Raw genomic sequence first — 19,575 nt, 5'->3', positions numbered from 1 at the left:
CTTCCTGCTTGAGCAGAGGAGGAACTAAGGGTGCTGGGCATGTAGGCCATGGGGGCATAGGCTAGCATGGAAACAGAAAATTGACCCTCACTGGGTCACAGCCCCCTTCTCACTTTCACACCTCATATCAGCCTGTTTGGCCACGGAGGATGGCTGGTTAGCCAGAGACGGGTAAGATTCCTCAGGGGAGGAACTACCTAAGAGAGGCACAGTGGCACAGGGGCCAACAGGGGTGGGGCACAGACCCTTAATCCTTTTGAGAGAGGGCTCCTGCCCCCAGGTCTGTGGTGATTTTGCTCATTGTGATTCTGGACTGAAGCATTCATTTAGTCCTGAGAAGCCCAGAGGTAACACAGGTGAGAGAGGTGAGAAATGTAACACTGACTGTGTGTGTTTCCCTCCAAGGGGCTTTTTTCCCTTTCTGCTGCGGAAGAGCCGCTTGGGGAAGGTGAGAGTCAGGTAACTTTGAGGAGGTTAACGTACTGTGGTCGGAGAAAGCAGGGGGATGCAGAGTTAATATTTCCCATTCTGTGTTCTAGGAGGGCTTTTTCTGGAGATGGCAGCCACTTTGGCTTAGGGATGTGTATAGACCTCTCAGCGCCACATGCAAGAAAAACATGGCACAGAAGCTACACGACCAGGAGTCTTCTGATGAGGATGGGATTTTCCACAAGGATGCGGGGTAGATGAGAGGGGACAAGTTAAAAATCTCATCTAAAGTGGGGAAGTAAGGAAAAGTGTAATTGTTTCTTTCGAGATGAAAGCCTTGGCATTATTCTTCTTATCTCGGGGAAATTAGCAAAGCCCCGGCAGAGGACGTTCAGGCTGCAGATTTGGCTGCTGTGGAGACGGGTGGGGAAAGTGAGGCAGCACACGAGACCGCGACAGTGTTAGCCCCGTTTTGCCTCTGAGCACCTGCACATTTTAGTCAATGTTCATTGAGAGCATGCTCAGAGCCCATCACTGGGCCAGGGGCGTGGGCCGCAGCGCTGAGCGAGGTGGACCTGGGTCCCGCCCTCTGGAAGGCACGCAGGTGAGTAAGGCCGCCGCTACCACGAGGGGCGAGGGCCGGAGGAGAGAGAAGGACGCCCTGGGAGTACAGCGGGGCGGGGGGTCTAACCCAGATTGGAGAAGGGCAGAGGGGGGAAGGCTCCCTGGAGGAACTGACATCCCGGGTGAGGCCTGAAGAATGCGTGGGAAAGTGAGGAGACACAGGAAAGAGTGCTCCAGACAGAAGGAGTGATGTGCATGGACTGTGAACGAAGGCCCCATACATGCAAAGAACAGGGAGAGCTTTGGGGGGAGCGAGGACGAAGGTAGGGATGTGGTGAGAGGAGGCCGGAGAGGTAAGAAGGGCTGTGGCACCCTGGCTCCTCCGGTCCCCGCCAGCCCTCCACCCCATGGCAGCTTTGCTGTGCTGCTGGGGCCGCATCTGTCCCCACATCCTCGCGAGAGGACCAGGTTGGGGATGGGACCCCCAGGATGCCTTTCAAGAAGCTCCTTGGTACCCAGGGCCTGGGGGGCCTTCAGTGGTCCGTCGGGGGTGAGGGGTGACGCCTTCTGTGGGGCTGTGCTGTCCTGGGGCCCCAGGAGGGCAGACGTCCGGTGGACGAGCGGGTGGCTGCTGCCCAGTTGGGCTTGGGTGCTGGGTTTCTGGGGAGTGGGAGTAGCTCACCAGCCCCTCCACGCTCCCCCTGCAGCCGCTCCTCCCAGCAGGGCTGGCGCAGGGCCAGGCCTGTGGCCGTCCCATGTCAGAAGCAGCATAGGGTGGGGGAGAGAGCTCAGAGCAGCCTCCACCCAGCCCCAGCCCCGCTGTGTGACTCAGGGGAGTTGCTTCACTTCTCTGAGCCTCAGCTTTCTAGTCTCTAAAATGGGCCACTGATCCCTGCATTCATGGGGCCTACCAGAGTTGTGGTGAGGGCCACATGAGGCCCTCCATGTCTGGGGAGGGACAGAGGCAGGCGGAGACATGGCCCTGGGTCAGGGAGGCATGAGAGTGAGGGCGGCACATGAGGGAGGGAGGCAGAGCCCAGAGGGCCAGGGAGGCTCCCAGAGGAGGTGGCATCTGCTGAGGGGTTGTGAAGTTCTTTTCTTTTTTTCGTTTCAAAAGAGAAAGTGCTTTTCTTCTTTACAAAGACTTTAATCAAGTCGTGTAAGAGAGAATCGAGCACAAAGTTGGGTCACCCTTCTCTAGTCTGGCCACCATCAGCACTGTTAGAGCCTCCAGACCCCACTGTGTCCTCCCACACAGGAAAACGGAGTGGCCCCAGCACAAACGGCATCACATATGTAGTGAGCTGGGGTTTAGCAAAAGAACCAGAGAAGAAAGGGGAAGGGTGGGCCTGCTTTCCTGGCTAAGGGAACCCCCGGTGGGGAGGGGGTGCAGGAGTGTGGCTCACCAGGACCATCGCGGGGCTCCGTGCAGCCAGGCTGTGGGTGCAGGGGCCAGACCTCCAAGGTCCCCTATGCAGCAAAGGCATTGGATTTTTTTTTGGCCACACCGCACTGCATTAGTTCCCTGAAGAGGGATTGAACCTGAGTCCCCTGCTGTTCCACATCAGGATGTGAATGACAAGCTAACCCAGCAGCAAAAGCTCCCAGCAGTGGCTCCAGTGCAGGACTGGCAACAGAATCAGGGCTTAGTTCTGCCTTTTTGACCCAAAAGTAAGACTAAAACCTTAGGTCTAGATCGGGCTGAAGGTCACCAATCATTTGAAATACTTGTTCAAGAGCTCAAAACCAACGAAGTTTATTGTTTCAGCCCCAAACCTGAAGAAGGATCAAGATCAGCATCAACAGCTTGCTAAAATTATTGTTGGAACTATAGTTGTGTTAGAAAATAAACCTCAGGGTCTAGAACAACAGTTGCAGGGTGATTATGTAGATTCCAGTAAGGATACCATTTATCCTGAGGAGAGCCTGCCTATGGATTTTCTGGGGAACTCAGAGCAACCTCCGGAGCCCCCTGAGGAGGTTGTAATTTCTGCATCCCAGCACGTCGCCCAACTTCATCATCCAGAGACCCCTGAGGAGGTTGAATCTTTTTCACCCCAGGCAGAGGTCCAGGATGAAACCGCAGAGCCCACTGAAGAGGTAGAACCACCTCCACTCCAGCAGGAGCCTATATCTCAGTCTCTAGAGCTCCCTCAGGAGATTAAACCTTCCCTACTCCATCAAGAGACCCCCAACTCAAGCTCCAGGATACCCTACCGAGTATGTACTTGAAAGTGAAGTGAGTGATGAGGGAGCATCCCTACCTGGCATTCAGCACCACGCTCATTCAAACTTTCCCAGTGTCACACTTCAACCTCTGGATTTGGAGCTTCCCATCACTCCAGAGGCCACTACGGAAGCTGAATTTCCTACAGCGCAGCAGGAGTCCCTGGCTCTGCCTCCTTAGCCTCCTGAGGAGACAGAATCTTCTCCAACACAGCAGGAGACCCAAGGTCAGCCTCTAGAGCCTCTTGTGGAAGCTGAGCCTTCTCCAAGTGAACAGGGGCAACCAACGCAGCCTTCTGAGCTTAGTGAGGAAGTTGAACCCTTTCCAGCCCAGCATGAGACCCCAGCTCAGCCCGCAGAGTCTATTGGAGAAGCTGAAGCTTCTCCAACTCAGGAGGAAGCCTCAGCTCCGTTTCCAGCAGAGACAGAACCTTTTGCAACGCTGCCGGAGCAACAGGCTCAGCCTCCAGAACCTTCTGCAGGGGAGGTGGAACCTTCTCCAACTCAACAGGTACGGCCAGCTCAGCCTCCACAGCCTTAGGAAATGACCGTTTCACCTCCAAGTCACCATCAGGCTCAGCATTCAAACGTATCCAATAGCACCATCAAACCTGCAGATGTGGAGCTTAGCATAACAGCAAGAACCCACTCCAGACGTGGGACCTTCTCCAACTCAGCACAAGCCTTCAGCTCAGCCCTCAGTGCCCCTTAGTAGTGCAGAATTTCCTAGAGCGCAGCACGAGGCCACCACGCTGCCTCCACAGCCACCTGAGGAGGTTGAACCTTTGCCAGCCCAATCTATAGAAGCTGTTACACCTAATAAACCTTCAGCACAGGAGGAGACCACAGCTCAGACTGCAGAGCTCTCTAATGCGATTGTAGTTCTCGCCTCAGAGCATCACATGACAAGGGTTCCTCCTCCAGGGCAGGATCAAGCTCGGCCTCTGCAGCGGCCCACTGTCGCCGTTAAACCTGTGAATCTTGCACTTGCCGTAACTCCAGCATTCACTAATGAGGTGGAAACTTCTCCATCCCAACAAGAAGCCGCAGCCCAGCTCACAGTGTCCCCTGAGCAGGTGAAACCTTTGTCAGTGCAGCAAGAGCTTTCAGATCAGCATCCAACCGCCTCTGAAAGTGTTGAACCTTCTCCAGTCCAGCAGGAGCCCCCAACTCAGCCTCCAGAGGCCCCTACAGATGGTGCAGCTCCACCTTCACTACCTCATGAAGTGACAGCCTCACCTCTAAGTCCAGGTGAAGCTCAACATCCAGTGTTGCCCAATATCACAGTTGAACCCTTGGACTGTCTTAACTGTAGAGCCCACCGAAGAGGTAGAACATCCTGCAGTGCAGCAGGAGGCCCCAGCTCAGTCCCTGGTTCCCCAGGGAGCCCAGATATATCTCCCGAGCCCCCTAAGGAGGTGGTACCTTCTGCCACACAACAGGAGCTTCAGGCTCAGGCATCAGAGCCCCCTACAGAGGTGGAACCATTGTCAGTCCAGCCTACCACAGAGGCTGAACATTCCACAGTCCTGCAGCAGAGTGCAGTTCCAGCAGCATACCCTGAAGTGACACTTCCAAGTCCAGAGCAGGTTCAGCTTCCACATCCAGCCTTGACTGAGGTCACAGTTCAACCTTTGGACCTGGAAATTACGTTAACTCCGGAATCCAGTACGGAGGCTGAACCTTCTCCAACCACGCGGCAGCCCCAAGCTCAGCCTCCAGGGGAAGCTGCAGCTCAGTCTCCATCGCATCCCGAGGTGCTTGTTCCAGCACCAGATCAGGCTCATGCTGAGCCTCCAACATCACCCAGAGTCACAGGGAAACTTTTGGACCTGGAGCTTACCATAACTCCAGAGCCTCCCATGGAGTCTGGATGTTCTACAGCCCTGCTGCAAACTCCAGTCCCACCTCCCAAACCCCCTGTGGTGACACTTGCACAGCCGACCCTGACTCACGTCACAGTTACCCCTTGGACCTGGGAGGTACCATTTCTCAGAAACCAAGTCCATCTGAGACAGTTCTTTTTCCTTTTCTCAGGATTCAGTATCCACAGGTCTTCTGGGTGTAAACTATACCCCCCAAAAGAAGCAAGCAGAACAGAATGCCACCACAAATGTCAACATATGTGAGCTCTGTACCTGCAAAGATGAGATGCTCTCCTGTGTTTGTCTCAGCCCAAAGCAGAAACTCCACAGAGTGCCTGAGCCACAGCCCAACACCTACAAGGGCATCTTCACCACCGTGTAAGAATTCCTTTCCTCATTTCTTCTCTGCATCCTGCCTGACATGGCAGCCTTTCTTCGAGGTCTTCCTGGGTCTTCTTCATCTCCCCAACCCATGTTTGCTGATGTTCCATTTCTACCTTTCGTTTGTCAGTGTTGCTTATCTTCATTCTCCTTCTTGCTATTGTTCCCTCTTCTCCAGGTTTCTACTTATCATTGCCCTTATTCTTTTGCCTTCTCCATTTTTTACTCCATTATTTAATTCCTTAACATCGACTCTTCTCCCATCTTTGCTGCATCCTCTTTACAGCAACATGTGTCTCTCCCCACCTCGTTGGTGGTAATACCACAGAGTGCTTAAGTGTGAGATTCTGGAGCCAGGCCGCCTGGATTTGAACCCAGGTCTGTCATTGTTTAGCTTTGTGACTCCATGTCCTCATCTGTGAAGTGGGGACTGTGGCAGTCATCATCTCATAGCATTGCCGTGAGATTTAGATGCGTTAATACAGGTAAAGCTCTTATATCAGTGCCTAGCATATATGTTAGTGTTAGCTATTACTATTATTGACTCTCTCAGTTATATCTCGAAGTCATATTTGTTTCCTACCTTCTATTTATAGCACCCATTTTGTGCCCACCCCAGGGCCAAGTACTGTTGGAGCCACAGAAGTCCAGCATTGTCTCCAGAACATGACAATGCCAAGTGGGAAGAAAGGGGATGTGCCTTAAAAGGGAGATTATATATAATTATTAAAAGAGATACAGATAGGTGCTCTAATTCACCAGAACCTGTAATCACTGAAGTGTGGCAGTCACAGAAATCTGCATGGATAGGCTAAAACTTTAGCTGGGACGTGAAGATTGGCTATGATTTTTTAGAGAAAACAGAGGGAGTACAGTGTAGGCAAAGGTGTGAGTGCAGGGATGATCAGGGTTTAGTAGATTCATCGGGCTATAAAGAATTGGGTGAGGCAGCAGTGGAAGATATGATTTTGAAAAACCTTGGCTCTCCGCAATGTGGGTTTGAAAGTTATGCTCTAAGATATGGGGGGCCACTGAAAGTTTTCAAGCCAGAGAGACAAATGATTAGAATGAGAGGATGATTTTAGATTCTGTATGTAGAGTGATCTAGAGGGGAAATCTTGATTCAGGGAGACCAAATAGCATGTTCTAGCAAAATCTAGGAGTAACGTGAGAAGGGGCTGAATTAGAATGGTTGAGATGGGAGTAGAAAAAAAATTCTGAGAGCACTGCAGAGGAAGAACTGACAAGATGTAGTAACTGACTAGAGTTGGAGGATTCGGTATACAGGAAAGAGGAAAATCACATGTGTTGATGGGCAGAATGATGGTGGTGTAACAGGTGGAAATACAGCAGTGGGGAAGGAGAGTCAGTATGAGGGAGAGGAGTTCAGTTTTAGGCATCTATTAGTGGTGAGCAGAAAGCACCCAGAAGGCTCTGTTTGAGTGGAAATGTCCCTTAAGCAGATGGGCAGAGAGGTATCTATTTTGACTTCTTTATGAGCCCCCTGAAGAATGTGCATATAGACTGAATAGTTTCATTGTTGCTGAGGGAAGAGGACAAAGCTAAAGGTAAAGATTCAAAGCCATCCACTGAATGAGTGGTTGAAACTGAACCTCCGACATTTTAACAGCTTCTCTTGAACATGTCTAATTCTCAGATACAGTCTCATTAAAAAAAAAAGTCACAGAAGCATATAGGATGAGATGTGAAAATTGTACCCCATCTTCCCACCACCAATAAGGTAACTCCTGTTACTATTTTGATGTGTGTCCTTCCTTCCAACCTCTTTCCTTTGTGTTTGTTCCCCTGACGAGGTGATACTTTTACTCCTTGCTCAGTGCTTTGTGCTTTTCCCTATGCAATATGTCTAAGAGATGTTTTCATATTAGTCCTTCTAAGTTCTAATTGCCCTTATCCTTCCAACACGTGGAGTGAGTTTGAGGGCACTAACCAAACCTTTGGTATTGCCTGGCGTAGGATTTCTTTATATTTATTTGCTGATATTGAGCAATGTTTGACATTCTTCTCATTGATTGGTCGGAGTCATTTTAGACACATAAGTGATTTTTGGGAAAAATAGACTTACATTCAAAGCAACTGACATTATGTGTCCAAGAAACTGGACAGAGAGGAAGTTCAGGTTCTGAGGAGAGGCCTCATTGTTTGTGCCAGTGGCCTCACATTATGTCTTTATTGATTGTGCACACTGGGCAGCTGAGAAGCTGTGGGAATGAGAAAACTGGTCTCTTCTGCACTTGAATATTCCCCACAAAGTGGCCATGATTCTTTCACTTATTGTCCTCATTCTTTTCCTGCCGACTCAAGGATGTGAACTGTGTTTCTTCACAGAAATTTCCAAGGAAACTCTATGTCTTGCATTGATGAAAATGTGTGGAAGGCATACCGTTGGACTGAGACACTGTGAGTATATTCTGTCCAGATATGAATACAAAGAGCTAACTGCATTTTGACTTCTTGGTCCAGAATTTTGAGGTCAATAGCTGTGAGAAAAGGTATTTCCCCCTCCATATCCCAAAGCAACCTACTGACTGAAATTCTGTGTTTATTTTGAAAATTAAATGTGGCAGGCCTTCTTTAAAATCAGTAAAAGCCAATTTAACGTCCTTTTCCATTATACACGTAATACATTATATTCTCAATGTGTAAAAATGAAATAACAGGTATAGTGAAAACCCTCCTTGTGCCCTCATCCCCCACCCATGCGACTTTGAGTTTAGTATATATCCTTGCAGACTCTTCCATATATTTGAGTAAATGCATATTTAAGGTAAGAACATAGGTTTGCTGTGTGATTTTATTTTTTACATAAATGATAATCTCCTGCAACTTGACTTTCACTTCATGCTATGTCTTAGGAGGGTGAGTCAAAAATTATCCATTCTCTGGTGATAGAATTTCTACAGCCAGAGTGCAGATAATTTTTGACTCACCTTGGTAGATTTCTTTCCTTCCTGGTACATAGGTGGTTACCCCATTCATTTAAACTCCTGCATAGTATACCACAGTGTGAATGTATCACAGTTTAATACTGCCCCCCTTGAAGGATGTTTAGATCATGTCCAGTTTTCATGTTACTGCATCGATGCAGTTACTGTCCTTGTACATGCATCTTTGTGAACCTGGTCAAATATTTCTGTAGAATCGTTATCTAGAACTGGGATTGTTGGTGTGAAGACTCTGTAGATATAAAATTTTCATTGCCCTCAGAAAGGCTGAGTCAGCTTAAGCGCCAGTCAACATTCTGTGATGACTTTCATTTCCCCACACCCTTTCACCACTGATAGTCTCTCTTTTTCTTTCTTTCTTTCTTTTTTTCTTGCTGATCTAATGGGTGACTAAAAGGGGTCCCATCTGAATTTGAATTTTCTGATTACTTGTGAATTTAAATATTTTATATGTTTACTGAACATTTGTATTTTATCCCTGAATTGTCTGTCCTTTGCCCTTTTTTCTGTTACTTTTCTTTTTATCTCCATTTGTAGAAAAAGTCAGTTTAGATACACAAGCGAATTTGGAAAAACACATTCAAAGTAATTTTTCATGACAGTTTGTGGTCATATCATTAGTTCAACTTGAATAGACAAGTCATACATGACTTCTGAATTAATAATAAAAGACATAACAGTCAACCTAAAAATAGGGTTTATGACAGCTCTTAAAGAGGTGCCCCCTTAGTCTGATATCTTATTGGATATTAGAGGGGAAAAACTGATACTAGCAGAAATTTATTTATTTTGCAGATTTCCTAAATACTATATGTAGTTTATATTTCCCATGATAGCATCTAAGTTGGAAATTTTATTTCCCAAACTTGTAAGAAAAATGAAAGTCATTTGGCACAAGAAATAGATAACTTAGTTTCCTCTGGGGAGTGGAGGTGGGGTGGTAGACTGAGGGACAGAGGTAAGAGAAAAAGTTTGGATCGTGTGCTATATATTTTTGGAATTTTGAGCCATGTGAATATATATTACATAATTTTTTAAAATGAAGTTAAAAATTAATTCTTTAAAAACCATGTGTTTGGGAGGTGATACACTATAACATGAGTCTGCTAAGGTGTGAAGATATCTAAATCAGTTTGAGGTTTATACCTTGTAAGCAGAGGTTCCTAACTTGAGTTCAATGATTCCCCAAGGCAAAATTTCCTAACCTTCCCTCGTGCTCACCCATGTACATCTCTCTGGTGATCTGAAGAAGCTTATGTCCTTGGGATCTTGTTTTGAAATGTATAATAAGTTCAAATATATAGAAAAACAAAGCAAACTAATTATATTGAAATAGTTTTCAGAATATTTTTAAAGTTTGTGATATACTAATAAATATGCTTCTCTTAATACATTAAATAACAGGATATGGTGGTAGGTCTTATAAATATTATAGCTCCAAGGTAGTGATGAGAATAAATGGTGTTTCGAGATATCTGTAACATATACGTGGTAGCAGATGATCTGTGATTTCCATTGGGGACCAAATTAACTATACTGCTGATCTGGTGTGGTGTGTTGCCCACATTCAAAATGGAAGGAAATGCTGATTTTAGATAGATGTTTGTGAAAATTGAGATGTAATTTTGTTTCTCATCCAAGTTCTCCCCTCTGGATTCAGTCCACTCTGTTCATAGACTTCTGCCCTAAAAGGATCATCCAAGGCGGAAATTGCATGCACACTTTTGCATGTGTTCAAGAGAGTGCAGTTTTCTAGGGACAAGAACCATTGCTTTTATGAAATTCTCAAAGGATTCTTGTCTCAGAAGATTGAGTCACAAATGTAGGGGAGAAGAAAGACATTTCTTTTCCTATACTTATCTTCATGAGTGATGTGAAGTGGATGACTTGCTTTAAATAAAAGTATCTGATAGTTAAATAAAAGTACCTGTCACTTTCTGAATTCATTCTATAGATATTTTTGGAGTATCTAGAACATGCCAGCAACTGTTTTACATGCTAGGGATACAGGCCCAAGAATAAACCAGCCCAAGTATCCCAGTTCTCAGGGGGTTTACAAATACATAAAAATAAGTATATATGTATAATAAACAGATAGATATAATTTCAAGTATTGATAAGTACTTTGGAGAGAAAGAAAGTAGGGGAAGGAGAGGAAATCAGTTCCAGAATTGCCTACTGTTTGTATTATATACATACTTAAGTCAAACAAACCAGCAGACCAACCCTGAGGCCTCTCAGTTTCCTAGAAGTTACTTAGGTGGAGAGAAGGATAACTGTCAATAATAGAGAATCAAGAGTGAATGTGAAATTCAGAAGATTGCCTTAGACCAGAACCCTGGTCAGAAGTTAAACATGGATGTTTCTTAACTGTTACTTCATGCCTGGTTTTGATATTTTCATGGTTGAGAAAGTTTTAGATCTGGCTTTAACTCTGATTCCCCATAGTTTTAAATTTTTTGCTTTAGTCATAATGAATATTTGGAGTTCTACACATCAGTGTATTTGATTTCAGTTATTCAGTTATTGTGTATTTGAAGCTCCATTTTCGGAAATTTTTTGTGACTGACTCATTCTCAGTATCAACTTTACTTCCAGGTTGAATTTGTTATTGTTATTTAAAACTGTTTTACTGTCCTGTCATGCAGACAACTTCACCGAAAGAAACCTCATTAATTGAAAATACGTGGTCTTTGTTTACTCCCTGTCCCACACGATATTCAGACTCTTAACCAGTGTGATGTGGGCCTCAGCCAGTCAGAGAGCACAGTGCCATGAAGAGCTGAGGATCAGCCCCATCTCTTCGCTGTCCTTATTGTCTCCTTGTCAGCGTTCAGTTATAATTTGCATATATGAGTTTCACTTTTCTCTTGAGTTTTTTCATATATCGTCATTTCCTGTGACCTTTGTGTGTCATTCATGGTATAGACTTACAATTTTGTTACATGACATGGGGAGGGAGAGTTTTTTCCAACTTTTGAAATTATGAAAAGGGCTAGTGTATACATCGTTGGACACATTGATTGGTTTTGTCTTTTTGGATCATTTCCATGGAGATATGAAGCCACCACTTAACAGAGGCGAGAAGACAATCCATCTTAGCACCATCTGTTGATCATCCCCCCTAACATGGATTCTGACCATCACTGCTGCTCCTTCTAACGTGGTGAATTTCAAGTGCAGGTCAAGGTCCTTGAAGCGTTGTCAGGGCTCCAAGTGTTCTTTGTGGGAATTAAAGTCTTTTGTGTTTTCGTTTTAGTGATCTTTTAAACATGTGTGTGATTGTATTCTCTATAATAGGAACCACTTTAATAACTGAGAGTTGCAGAGTTTTCAGGTAGTAATATTTTAATTCTCATAAGCTATTAGTAAAGAATTAATTTATGAGATGGAATTAAGCTATGAGATGGAATTAACATAAATATGTGAGCAAGAGACCCTGAGTGAAAACCAAAATGTTTTAAATGCAGGACTCAATGGAAATAGTTTCACAAGGCAACACAGCATGTGCTCAGATCCCCAAGCCTCCTGAAGGATGTACCACCGTTAATATTACCTGCAAGGAAGGGGATTCTTTGACATCTTACAGAGTTTCTCCTGTACTGGCTCTCTGCCAAACCGTCACTCCACCCTTGGGATACTGGTTATGTGCCTTCCTGCTCATTAGATATAAGAAACAGGTGAAAACCAGCACCCCATCCTCCCCCCAGCATGTTTCTAGTCTTTATTGTGAGAGCAGGCCTTACAGTCCTCAGGCAGACCCAGGTGTCAGGCTTGACTGTGAGTCATCCCGGAGCCCTTCATTCTGCACTCTGACAGGTCATTGGCTGGATCTCTGAGTTTTCTAATTTACTCTTTAACTGTCATTTCTGCTGCTCATATACTTAGTTTTTATGACTGCTAACACTTTTGATTCATATATTCTTGAGTTGATTCTTTTTAATGGATATACTATGTGCTTCCCTCTGTCTGAGGGTAATAATTATGCTATGCTAAGGTCCTCTTGTGCTTTGTTAACTCTGATTCATTGGCTATAAGCTCTTTTTTTTTTTAAGAACTTTTATTGAGGTATAGTTAACAGGCAATAAAAAGCATATATTTAGAGTGTACAATTTGGTATCCCAATCTCCCAATTCAGCCCCCCCAAACCCTTCCCTCTGTCCCCACTTGGTGTCCATGTGTTTGTTATCTACATCTATGTCTCTATTTCTGTCTTGCATTTCCTCTTTCACAGTTGTTAGCATTTGCCTTATGTATTTAGGTGCTCCTATATTGGGTGCATATATGTTTATAATTGTTATCTCCTCTTCTTGGATGGATCCCTTGAGCTTTATGTAATGTCCTTTCTTGTCTCTTGTAATATTTTTTATTTTAAAGTCTATTTTCTCTGATGTGACTCTTGCTACTCCAGCTTTCTTTTGATTTTCATTTGCATGGAATATCGTTTTCCATCCCCTCACTTTCTGTCTGTATGTGTCCTTAGGTCTGAAGTGGGTCTCTTGTAGACAGCATATATACGGATCTTGTTTTTGTATCCATTCAGCTAGCCTGTGTCTTTGGGTTGGTGCATTTAGTCCATTTACATTCAAGGTAATTATCGAGATGTGTGTTCTTATTACCATTTTCTTAATTGTTTTGTTTGTGTTTTTGTAGGTCCTTTTCTTCTCTTATGTTCCCCACTTACAGAAGTTCCTTTAGCATTTGTTGTAGGGCTGGTTTGGTGGTGCTGAATTCTCTTAGCTGTTGCTTGTCTGTAAAGCTTTTTATTGCTCCATCGAATCTGAATGAGATCCTTGCTGGGTAGAGTATTCTTGGTTGTAGGTTCTTCCTTTTCATCATTTGAAATATATTGTGCCACTCCCTTCTGACTTGAGGAGTTTCTGCTGAGAAATCAGCTGTTAACCTTATGGGAGTTCCCTTCTATGTTATTTGTTGTTTTTCCCTTGTTGCTTTTAATAGCATTTCTCTGTCTTTAATGTTTGTCAATTTGACTTCTATAAGTCTTGGCTTGTTTCTCCCTGGGTTTATCCGGCCTGGGACTTTCTGCACTTCCTGGACTTGGGTAGCTGTTTCCTTTCCCATGTTAGGGAAGTTTTCAACTGGAATCTCTTCCAGTATTTTCTCGGGTCCTTTCTCTCTCTCGTCTCCTTCTGGGACCCCTACAATGAGAATGTTGGTGCGTTTAACATTGTCCCAGAGGTCTCTTAGGCTGTCTTCAGCTCTTTTCATTCCTTTTTCCTTATTCTTTTCCACAACAGTGATATTCACCATTCCGTCTTCCAGGTCACTTATTTGCCCTTCTGCCTCAGTTAATCTGCTGTTGGTTCCTTCTAGTGTATTTTTCACTTCAGTTATTGTGTTGCATATATCTGTTTGTTTGTTCTTTAATTCTTCTAGGTCTTTGGAAAACTTTTCAATCTTTGCATCCAGTCTTTTTTCAAAGTCCTGAATCATCTTCACCATCATTTTTCTGAATCTTTTTCTGTAAGGGTGCCTATCTCCTCTTCATTTAGTTATTTTACTGGGTTTTCATCCTGTCCCTTCATCTGGTACAAAGTCCTCTGCTTTTTCATTTTCTCTTTCTCTGGCTGTGGTTTTCAGTTCCACAAGACAAAATACTGCTGATACTGCTTGATACTGCTGTCTGCCCTCTTGTGAAGGAAGCTATCTAGGAGGCTTGTGGGTGCTTCCTGATGGGAGGGACTGATGGTGGATAGGGCTAGGTGGGCAGAGCTCAGTAAGACTTCAATCTGATTTGGTGGGCAGAGCTCAGTAAAACTTTAATCTGCTTGTCTGCTAATGGGTGTGGCTGTGTTCACACCTTGTTGGTTGTTTGGCCTGAGGCTACTTAGCCCTGGAGCTTACAGGCTCTTTGGTAGGGCTAATGGTGGACTCTGGGAGGGTTCATGCCAATGAGCACTTCCCAGAACCCCTGCTGCCAGTGCCCCTGTCTCCTTGGTGAGCCACAGCTATCCCCCACCTCTGCAGGCAACCCTCAAACACCAGCAGGTAGGTCTGGTTCATTCTCCTCTGGGGTCACTACTTCTTCCCCCTGGGTCCTGGTGAGCACACTTTCTTGTGTGCCCTCCAAGAGTGGCATCTCTGTTTTTCCCAGTCCTGTGGAGGTGCTGCAATCAAATCCCACTGGCTTTCAAAGTCTGGATGTCTGGGGTTCCTCCTCCCATTGCTGGACTCCCATGTGGGGAAGCCTGACATGGGGTTCAGAACCCTCACTTTAGTGGGTGGACTTCTGCAGTATAACTGTCCTCCAGTTTGTGAGACACCCACCCAGCATTTATGGGATTTGATTTCAAGGCGATTGCGCCCCCTCCTACTGTCTCATTGTGGCTTTTCCTTTGTCTCTGGATGTGGGGTGTCTTTTTTGGTGAGTTCCAGTGTCTTTCTGTTGATGATTGGTCAGCATTTAGTTGTAATTCTGGTGCTCTTGCAAGAGGGAGTGGCTATAAGCTCTTATGTTTGCTTTTGTTTTCTGTGCTTGATGGAGTTGGCTTTCTCACATTGTTTGGTCATTCCTGAGTGCAGTTCATCTTTGTAGTTGAGATTCTACTGCTTTTGTTTCCCAGGTTTAGCGGAGAAGTGAAATGCGCTGCTGGGGCTTGTTACTCCCAATGGGTTCCCCTGAGAATAAGGCAGAGGTGGAAGGTGCCTTCTGGTGGCTAGTCAGGGAGTGCATACCTTTCTTTCAGGGTCCTGGGACATTGCCTCCTTCCTGACACCAATTGCGGCTACCTGGAGGAGGACACTTTTGCCGCCTGGATCAAGGAGGAAAGATGTGGGGTTGATGTGTGCTGTAGGCTGCTCCTACCACACTGTTACAATGGTTCACCCTGTAGGCAGTTCCAGGACATTTCTGGTAGGGGAGCATTTGTGGAGCTGTTCCCATGCATTGAGCTAAGGTGGTAATTTTTAAGTTATATCTTTTCTAGCATTCCTGGAGATTTTGGTGGAAGTGAATGGGTGGAGACTAGACATGTTTCAATCTGCCAAATTGAAACAGCACACCTTAGGAAATAGAATTTTATATCCCTGTTACATCCTAGAGAAACTCAGGCAAATATGTATCAGGATACAAATACAAGCATGTTCAAAGCAGTATTGTTTTTAATAACTAAAAACTAGAAAATTCTTAGTGTGCACCAAGAGTTGAATGAATAAATAAAGTGTGGTATAGTGATAGAGTTAGAAGGCATACACTTCATCAGAAACATAATGCAAACCACACAGGTAATCTTAAATTTTCTGGTAGCCACTTAAAAATAAAAGTAAAAAGAAACAGAAAAAATAAATATCTTTTACTTAACCCTTATATCCAAAATATCATTTTAATATGTAATCATTGTATACATTATTAGTAAGATATTCTACATTTTTTCAACAAAGTGTTTGCGTGTTGCAACTAAGAAGCTCACATGCCACTGCAAAAAGATCTCGCATGCCGCAATAAAGACCCAGCACAGCCTAAATAAATAAATAAATATTTTTTTTAAATGTAGAGAAAAAAATTTAGAATTAAAAAAATGTTGAGAGACTCTACATTTTTTTCCATGCTAATTCTTTGTAATTACGATTTAGTTGCAAAATTTTACCACAAATACTTGATGTGTATTTAGATTTCATAAAATTTAAAGTTGAAAAAGTAGTATCACATACACAAACTGTTGCAAACATCCTTAAACATTTTGCAGTAATTACATTGTTGGTTTTTTTAATTTAAATTTTAAAATAATTGAAATGAATTAAATTAAAAATTCAACTCTGTCACATTAGCCACTTTCACGTACCCAGAAGCCTCATATAGCTGGACATGCAACACTACATGCTACAGGCAAAAATAACATTATTTTACAAAATAATGTTGAGTGAAAGAAGCAATGTAGGAAATAATACATGTAGTAGGATTCCACTTAGATAAAGTTGAAGAAGAAGCAAGAGTAAAGTGTGTTGTTTATGGCTGATACAGAAAAGACAAAACTACACTTAAAAAGCAAGGAAATTCTTATGAAAGTCAGGATAGTGGTTCCCTCTAGAAAGTCAGAGAGGGTTGTGATTGGAAAGGTGAACACAGGAGGCTTCTGGGATGCTGGCAAGATTCTTTCTTGACATGAATGGTGTTACCTGGGGATTTGTGTTATAATTATTAACCTAAAAATTACATTATGTATCTTTTATAGACATTTTAGCTTTTGAAAACTTTTTAATGGGGGAAGAATCAGATGGCTTCCTTTGCAGCCTTGATAGAGTTCTGTATGGGACTTCCCGATAAGGTTTGGGGAAAGATGGGAGGGAAGGACAGCTCTGCAACACTGGGTTAAAACCCAGAGCTGGGTTCTAACAGGGACTTCATGACCTAGAGAGTAGGCATTAACTATATGATCTGGTGGAAGAATGGATGGGGTGGGGGGGTGTGTGTGTGTGTGTGAGAGAGAGAGATAGAGAGAGGTGGACACAAAGGAGGACGTGAAAAGAAAGGTTTAAATGAAAACAGACCAGAAATTACCATCCCTAAATTAAATAAGAAATAGGATGTTTGGGTGGCACCATTAACCAGCTTTCCTCCACATATAGGAGTTAGTCCTATGTAGTAAATAGTTGTACTTCTTTTGCATTTTGATCCAGAAATAACCTTTTCATTTTTCAGGATTCTCAGTGACAATCATTTGACTGAATTACATAAGGACTCATTTGAAGGCTTGCTATCCCTCCAGTATTTGTAAGTTAATTAATCATATTTGTTTATGCGTTCTTATCTATAAAGTGGATTATCTATAAAGTACTTAAGGGATTCAAGTTAGATAATCTCTTCAATTTTCTTCCAGCAATAAAATCCTGCAATTCTGTAAGTCTGGGTAGGACCCCAGCCCATCTCTAGCATTAAATACCTCCTATTCTTTTTCAATTTTTTAATTATGTAGACAAGATACACATTAAAAAAAACCCTTTATTTGTAGAGGAAAAGTGGTGATGATGTTTGAGCAATAATAGTCTCCCCTATGAACCTTACTGTATGTGTTCATATACTCTCTGTTTATATTTTGTGTATGACCTACAATGAAATCTGGCCCACAGTCTGTTTCTATACAGCGCATAAGTTAAAAATGGTTTTTAAAGGACTGTCAAAGAAAAAAAGAAAGAAAGAAAAAAATGCGACAGAGACTGTATGTGGCCAGCAAAATGTAAAATATTTACTATCTGGCCTAAACAGAATAGATTTGAAAAAGTTGCTTAGTAAAATGAAAGGAATTAAAATTAACCTCAGGACTTCCCTAGTGACACAATGGTTAAGAATCCACCTGCCATGCATGGGTCATGGGTTCGTTCCCTGGTCCAGGAAGATCTCACATAACATGTATCAACTCAGTCAGTTGCCACAACTACTGAGCCTGTGTGCCACAAGTACTGAAGCCTGCGTGCCTGGAGCCCGTACTCCAAAACAAGAGAAGCCACCTGAATGAGAAGCCTGCGCACCACAATGAACAGTAGCCCACGCTCGCCACAACTAGAGAAAGCCCACATGTAGCAACAAAGCCCCAGTGCAGCCAATTAAAAAAAAAAAAGTTAACCTCAAATTCTCACCTACAGGACAAGAAAATATAGAACACTGACATTAATATGAATGCCATTAACTCATAATTTTCATAATTTAATCTAAATTAAATTAATATTTCAATGTTAAATAAGCAGATGAATTATATAAACAGTATTGTCTAGAATACATTGTTACTAAAATAAACAGACTATTGTTAAGAATTGTGATGCAGGAATCATTATACCAATATTAAAAATGTTTAAGATCAGAAGGAAAGATGGCGGCAAAGTAGAGAGATGTGGAGTGCATCCCTCTCCACAGATGCATTGGGAATGCACGGAAGGACGCAGTAATTCCCACAGAGAAACAGCTGAACACCAGCAGACGGCCTCGGACACCAGAAAGGACTGCGGGGAGCCTGACATAGCCAGTAGGGAGGCATCTACGAAGGCTCAAAGAGGGTGAAGCGGCGGAGCTGTGGCAGACGGGAGGGAGTGAGAAACATACTGAGGGTCCGCAGCGCAGCTCAGCATTCCCGGACCAAGACATCGATCCGCTGCTGAACGGAGGGTCCAGGAGCGGGAGCGTGGGAACTGGAGAGCTGGTTCAGGGTGAGAAACATTGTTGCCGGTAGGGTGATGGACCGAGAGGACAGGAGGGAGGAGGTCCACGGAGAGGAGTGCCCGTCCCTGAGAGCTGCACGGCCATGATGGCGGCTGGAGGCTGCAGGCTCCCGGGGGCGGGGGAGCCGCGCGCATAGCCTCTCTCTCTTTTTCGGTGCCTCTGCAACAGGCAGTGGAGAGACGCCCGTGGGCCAACTAAGGCGCTCAGGGATAACAAGCACCCTCAGGCGCTCGGGCAGGGCTAGATTAAAACCCCTTGCAACACCAGCAGCAGGGAGGCTGCCGAGAGAAAAAAAAAAAAAAACAACAACAGCAACAACAACAAAAAAAAACCCGAGAGAGGCCCAACTCTAAGACTTTCTGTTTACGCCTGAGCCACCGGCGTCGCTCTGCATCAGGCACCTCCAAGCCCGACTGAAACAACAGTGCGCCACTGCTCACTCACTCCCAGGAGAAGGAGCCACTATTGTACCCTCTCCCTCCTCACACACCGACGCTTACAGATGAACAATAAAGGAACCTCTGCTGGTCACAGAATAATGCAAAAAAACCCAAGGCAAGGAGAAGAACACTTACAGCTGAGACGCTAAGGAAACAGAAATAGTAGTATCAATACCTATTGAACTGGTCCATTCTGGGATCAGTTCTGGAGTTTTTTGTTTTTGTTTTTTCTTTTTCTTTTTGTCTCTCTCTTTTTTAATTTTTTTCATTATTAAATACGATCTTAGCCCTAAGGGATCTACAAGTTTTATAACATAATTTTTTAATGATATTTTTTATTCTTTTTTTTTTTTTTTGCCTTTTTATATACTTCTATATCTAGCTTAGTTTTTGGTAGTACGGACAATATATCTCTCATACTTTCCTTTCATCCCTATCTCTTATACATTTCTATTCCTTTCTTGCTCTTTGCATATTTCCAACCACATTACGCTCTTCTGTTCCCCTTTCTTCCAGCCATTTTAAGTTTATTT

At 43.9% G+C, this 19,575-nt stretch overlaps 1 pseudogene; it reads left to right on the top strand.

The window, feature by feature from the left end:
* LOC130839622 (leucine-rich repeat-containing protein 37B-like) overlaps positions 1 to 19,575 on the top strand; it is a 77,212-nt pseudogene that overhangs the window by 17,661 nt on the left and 39,976 nt on the right.

This window comes from Hippopotamus amphibius, chromosome 17, assembly GCF_030028045.1.
Source record: "Hippopotamus amphibius kiboko isolate mHipAmp2 chromosome 17, mHipAmp2.hap2, whole genome shotgun sequence".
Lineage (NCBI taxonomy): Eukaryota > Metazoa > Chordata > Mammalia > Artiodactyla > Hippopotamidae > Hippopotamus > Hippopotamus amphibius.
This window is presented reverse-complemented; position numbering and strand designations above follow the sequence as displayed.